Genomic DNA, 6,953 nt, shown 5'->3' with positions numbered 1-6,953 from the left:
TACACCTTTTGCTTGCTCACGGACCAGAGAGAATGGGAAGAATGCCAAAAAAAATATGTCTTTCATCTTCTCCAATTCTTTTGACATTCTTTATTTCGTTCTTTTTTTACATGTAGAATTGCTTTTTCCGCCAAAAATACTTTCCATTGCTTTGAAATAATGAGTGTTATCTTTTTTCTTTTATCAATGCTAGGTTTGCCAAATGATTTATCCATAACATAATTGCACATGTCTTCAGCTTTTGCTAAACTATCCATATATTCTCTCAACTCTCCTCCTTTAGCTGTCATAAATAAAAATTATGTTATTGATCAACATAACTATTGTTTTGCCTTTGAATTCTGCAACCACAATAAGATTCAAAGCCAGAATTTTTAAAAAATAATTAATGTCAAGTATGTAAATAAACATAAATAAATGATGAGAATCGGTAAAGTTTATCATAGTGCACTAGCCAAATATAAATCAATAGATTTTACCTAAACTTGTGTCTCATTTTTCAAGCCAATATTTGAATGTTTTTGGATAGACCGAAATACATTGCTAAAATAAAATATAAAAAAGGTATGAAATATTGTAGCAATGTGGCGGTGCTACAAACCGACAAACTTTAACAAGGAAAGATAGGAGAGTCAAAATTATTTACATGATTTGACATTCCCTTATAAGGAGAATCGTCTATTAACGTTGTAATTGATTCGTTAAAAAATCTTTTATCCCAACAAAGATTGGAATCCTCCTTATCCCAAAGTTTATTAGACTCTTTAAATATGATTTGCTTGTTAGGATTTTCAATAGTGAAATAAGTTGTTTCGTTGAGACTAGTTCTGCAAATAAAAAACCAAGAAATTACATGATCATAACTACGAAAGAAACTATGTAAACAAATGATGAGATAGATTTTATTAGTCACAAAACAATTTAAGAAATGTTTATCCAGCAAAAAACAAACTTGTGTTTCAAGTCTTTTATCAAAGAGTTAATTATCATGTCAACATTTGTCCTATAATAAATAAAAAAAACGTAAGCAAAATTGCAAAATTATCAAAGAGGGTTGATAAATACTTTTTCTTTGAAGACCATATGGCAACTTCAAAATTATCAAAGAAAAAATTTGTAACTCAAGATAGGAAGACCTCATGAATATTGAAATCTAATTCAATTCAAATGCAATCTAATTAGTAAAAGAATTAATGATTCATCAAAATACAGAGAACATCAATGAGAGTATTGAATTGACTAAGTCAAATATAATCGTTACAAGCATATAATCATCACTCATAACTCTCAAAGATTCTCTCAAAGATTCTTTCGTATTTTATAGCATGTGACCGTTTCTCGTTTATGCTCAATATATACACAAACATTGTAAAGCAATACCAAATCATTTGATTGTTCACTAGTACAGAAAACACTTTTTACATCTGGCCAAAACCCCCTTTTACATCTGGCCCAAGTCAGAGGTAGACGTACGAGAAGTAGTAAGTTTATGCTTTTTACATCTGACATTCGCCAGATGTAAAAGTATCCCCTTTTACCTCTGTTCTCGTGTTTCAGCTGACCAATTTTGTTTTTTTTAATTAAATTGGACCTTTTACATCTGACCAAGTCACCAGATGTGAAATAGTAACTTTATTTATTTATTTTTTTTCCAAAATCCTGCGTTTTTTTTTTATATTTTAAATCCTATTTTGTAACTAAAAAAAACCAAAATAGCATTACAATTCAACATTCAACCAAAATACAATTACATTCAACCAAGTCATTACAATTCAAATAAAATACCAAGTCATTACAATTCAAGCAAAATACCAACTCATTCATCCAAAATGTTATAACTTTCAAGCAAAATACAAGTCATTACAATTCAAAACATCATAATTAATGTGAATCCATTGTAACATCACACAAATTAACCTAGCTAGCTCCTAAGCCTCATCATCGGCAACATCATAATCTACCTCGGGATTGTATAGGTCAAGAAAACAAGTTACCCAGCTGTTTCGCAATTCATAACCTAGCTAGCTCCTAAGCCTCATCATCGGCAACATCATAATCTGCGTTTTTCTGCAAAAATTGATAATTTAACCACCTACAGTCCCATTTCATTAGCTATAGACATTATATCATATACTATAATTACAGTAGAGTTAAATTTGGGTTTTTAATTTAACTCACTCTAAATTCCATAAAATCCTATTGTTGTCGTGCATTTATTAATTATGGGAAACTAAGGTAGCAAAACTCGTACTTACGAGTTTCCATGAAACTCCTCTAACAATCACCAATCTCCAATTTCATACCTTTCTCCAAATGGCCATGTCCTTCCATTTTCATTCAATTCTCAGCTCCAAATACTTCAATCACAGCCTCTTTCTCCAAACAAGCCACATATAATTACCAAGAATGAGATTAGTGATATTTGTAACACCAAAAGAATAGAATAATCCTAGAGAAGCAATCAAAGAGGAAAAATATAAGCAATGAGGAAGCTGTAGAAATTGATATTGGAATGGAATTCTCATATGAATTCAACAAAGAACATGCAAACAGAATTTCATGATAAACTCACCAAAAACAGAATTCAACAAATTGTGACTACTAAAAGTCTAAAACTAACTCTTTTGTAAAAAAAAAAAAAAGAGAGTCTAAAACTAACTAAAAAAACAGAAAAAAGCTGCAGACCCTCACACCTGAAAAAGGAAAAGAAAATTTGGGGATTTGTTTGTAATTTCAATACATTCAGTTCCTATAGTGAAATGAAAGTCTCTCACACATTTAAGTACCAAATTTACTAGTATTTACTAAAAAAAGTATAGGAAACATACCAAAAAAACGTAACATTGCTCCAATGCTTATTTTTTTATAAATGTAACATTGCTAACAAAATATCAATACAATATTCTAGAATGAAATCCTCCAGGGCTTTCACGTTCATGGCCAGGACAGAGGATTGTTAAATTCATTTAATCAAAGGTGAATGACTACAGGACAGAGGAATGTTAAATTCTTTTAATCAAAGGTGAGTAATCACTACTCAGTTCACGGAAACTTTTAACTTTTACCCCTAGTTGGCCAGTGATCAACAAAAAGAAAGGAAAAATCAAAATGAAAACCAACACTGTAAAAATGAAGGTTGAGATATGTTCAAGTTTTGCCTCATTGTTATTCCCTGCTGTTTCACATCACATACATTACATTTGATACTTCTTTCCTCAGCTTGTTCCAAACTTCACATAATTCCATCTCCTAATTACTAAAGACATTATTACACCAAACAGTAACACACAGTTTGGTTTACAATTGTCATTTCAGTGTTTCTGGTAAACATACAAAACCAACAATTTAAGTTGTGGTTCACAACCAAAATTGCGACCAAAACACCTAGATTTCTCATCTTCACAACTACAATTGCAGCCTAACTAACCACATTTTCGATTATTTTCATAAAGCAAGCAACCATAACTTAAAACCTTTGATAAAACCTATAAAACTATGAGGAAAAGTAAAAGTTCACCTCAGGTGTAAGAATAATGGAGCGATTTATATATGTTGCCCAAGACTTGAACAAGTGAGCACCAGCTCCACTAAAAACAAAGCAATTAACAAAGCATGTATATTAGCTAATAGGAAACCTTAGCAATGTCTAAATTCATATAAAGAAACATAACATCGATACTCGTATTAACCTATTAAACACAAATGCCACATGCTTTTCACAATGCAAAAAATAAAACCATCACCAGCATTATTACCTTGGGAAAACAAATATGTGGTTCCTGCCTCCAGATAACCGAAAATAAGGCATTTGGCTAATAACCTAATCATCACATAAACAGAATTTCAGCTAAGTAATTCCTAAGATTCATTTAGAACATTAGCAATACACTTTAAATTGAAACGAAAGAGTTTTTTACTTTAACAAAAGTGTTATTAATTTCTTTGTCGTTAAGTCCACCCATCATACGTGCACATTTAACATAAGATGGAACAAAAAACAGATCTGCTTCCTCCTTCTTTTTCGTCCTGAATCTTGATTCTAAAAGTAACTTGTGTATTTTTACCTGCAAAACAAAAGTAGTAATTAGTAGGGTTTTAGAAAATTATAAATGATCCCAAAACACAACATTTAGGTTTTTAATGTCAATAAAAAAGAGAAACATAAAAAAGAGACTACCAGGGCAACACGCCCACAAACCAAAAGCAGAACAAAAAGATAAAAACCCCAAAAAAACGCACATAAAACCAAACAAAAAACGCACATCAGCAGGACATAAAACCCCAAAAATTACATATTATTATGATAATAATCATCATCAAAGATATATAATGATAATAATTAGAATTCAGTCTTTAACCAAACAAAAAGAAATTAAAAAATTTGAGAATAGAATCGGTACCTGTTTGTGTTTTCAGTTGTAGGGAGAGGAACGATAACAATCTGAGAGAAGCTTCAATTTGTTTCACTGAGCTTCGATTTGGGGCTTAGGGTTCGAGATCCAGATCGAGAGAACCACTGTGAGAGAGAGGACGAAATCGAGATCGAGAGAATGAGTGAGAGAGGACGAGTGACAGTGAGAGTGAGAGATTGTCGAATCGAGAGAGGAATCGAGACGAATCGAGGGTTTGGGTTTGTTCTTCGGTTTTGTTCTTGACATCGAGAGAGAGAGTGTTATATTTGAGTGTAGGTACGCGTCTGAGAGTGTTTTGCACTTGAATCAATTATTTGGTTCCAATTTTTTTTTTTTTTTATTTACTCAACCTGACTTGTTACATCTGAGGATATATTTGCCCAGATATATATTTATTTTAGACAATTTTCGAGATAATTACAGTATTGCCACCGCGTTTAGTTATGCTTCTGGTACATTGAAGTCAGATGTAAAAAGTCTTTTCTATTTATTTTTCACATCTGTGGATATTGAAGCCAGATGAAAAGGCTACTCCATATAGCCTTTTACCTCTGACATATGCTCGTCAGATGTAAACATGATGTGTAATATGTCATATTTGTACTAGTGGTTATATCTATACCAACTTCCAGTATTGTTAAATACTAAATTTGGTTTAAAGTTTTTCAGCAAATTTTGCACAGTCTACTAAGACTCCGTTTATATCAAGAACAATAAGCTTGTTCTTCAAATTTGGAACCTGAGTTCTATTTGGTTGCAAGTCTTTCTCTTGATTCCAATCACTCTCCATACACTTAAAAATCTCAAATAGAGTCAACTCTTTACATATTTAAGCATAGTAAGAAGTAAATGTGGTAAAAGAACTTATACCATAGTGGGTTGAGTTAAAACAAATTTTACGTGGTTAATTAGGTGGCATTTAGCATGGGGAAGTGATAAATTTGTCCACCATGGTCTAGTTGATTTCTAACCATTGGATTAACTATGGAACACAGATTTATTGTAGTCTGTCAACACTAAATTGTTTTCACATTATCTTTCAGTTCACTACCATCCATCTCCTTCACTCTTGTGTTTTTGCTGAGAAACCAAAAAATTAACAAAATTAAAACTAAAATTACAAAGAATTGCTTCTCTCCAAAAGCATGCTTTCTTTTCTTTCTTTAAAACTCTGGGCTTATTATATGCTGATTGTTTTTCTTACCATAGGTGCCAAACGGAAAATAATCCATGATTGTTCTTCCTCCGTTGGGGATATTTTAATCTCAATGCTACCATTTCACAAGAAAGAAACCCAAAAGTAAAATAAAATCAACGTCTCAAACGTAAAACTTGTATGAATCATAGATCTGAGTTTATTGAAATTTAATTACTATAAGATTTATTTTTTGGAAACAGTAAAATTGGGAGGTTTTTATGTTTATGAGTTTGAGATTGAAACAAGGGGCTTCTTGTTTAATTTCTATAATATTGGATATTAGTTTATCTTGCATAAATTTTAGATATATTTTGAAAGTTAGTTTATCTTGCATAATTTCTTGGAAGATTAGTTTGAAAGTTTGAATATGGGTCTTGAGGTTGTTGGTAATGGTTGAGCAGAGGAGGAAGATAGGTTGTAGTGGGTGGATGAAAATAATCAAGTGTTGCTGCAACTATTGTAAAACTATGTTTTCTATTTGATTTGATGGTTAAAAATTAACTTGACCACGGTGGGGAAAACGTTACTAGACCAGGCTAAATGCCACCGGTTAATTAAGGCGAAGGCAAAATCTCAATAGATATTATATGCAACTATCTTGATTCCCAGTTTACTTTTTACCACACGTCTATTTCTTTGGAAAAGCAACGACAATGCTTGCTTAAGATTCGTGGGAGGTCAGACATCAATTGATTAACAATCTCATTTTTGGGTTCTGTGTCCATTAGTTACTGATACGCCACATGCGGTGTATGGTGAACGACATTACAATTTTACAACATGTGAATGTTGTGGTCATGGATTCTGATATCAACTTTTGAGAGATATATTTATCCGAGAGTTGAATCTCTTTATATGGCTGCAAGATTAGCTGGAAAAAAAACAAAAATTCAACATGAGTTCAAAAGAGGGGGACAAATATAAAATATAGAGTTAAATAAGTTTTTCACTCCTAAAAAATTTTAAACTTTCATTTTTAATTCCCGTAAAAAAAGTGTTTACGGAAAATAAAAATGGAAGTTTAAAATTTATATACACTTTTTTTACGGGAATTAAAAATGGAAGTTTAAAATTTTTTAGGAATGAAAAACTTATTTAACTCTATATTTTATATTTGTCCCCCTCTTTTGAACTCATGTTGAATTTTTGTTTTTTCCCGCTAATCTTGCAGCCATATAAAGAGATTCAGCTCTCGGATAAATATATCTCTCAAAACATATATATATCCCACTACACATTTCCTCCATTCTGTGGCAAGGACATGTAAAATGGAAAGATTGAAACTTACATCTTCTTCACTTTGGCACGGACATGTAAGAGTATGTTTGTATCCAACTTTGTAC

This window comes from Trifolium pratense, linkage group LG6 (assembly GCF_020283565.1).
Source record: "Trifolium pratense cultivar HEN17-A07 linkage group LG6, ARS_RC_1.1, whole genome shotgun sequence".
NCBI lineage: Eukaryota > Viridiplantae > Streptophyta > Magnoliopsida > Fabales > Fabaceae > Trifolium > Trifolium pratense.
The sequence above is the reverse complement of the archived record's forward strand: the minus strand, read 5'-3'. Positions refer to the sequence as shown.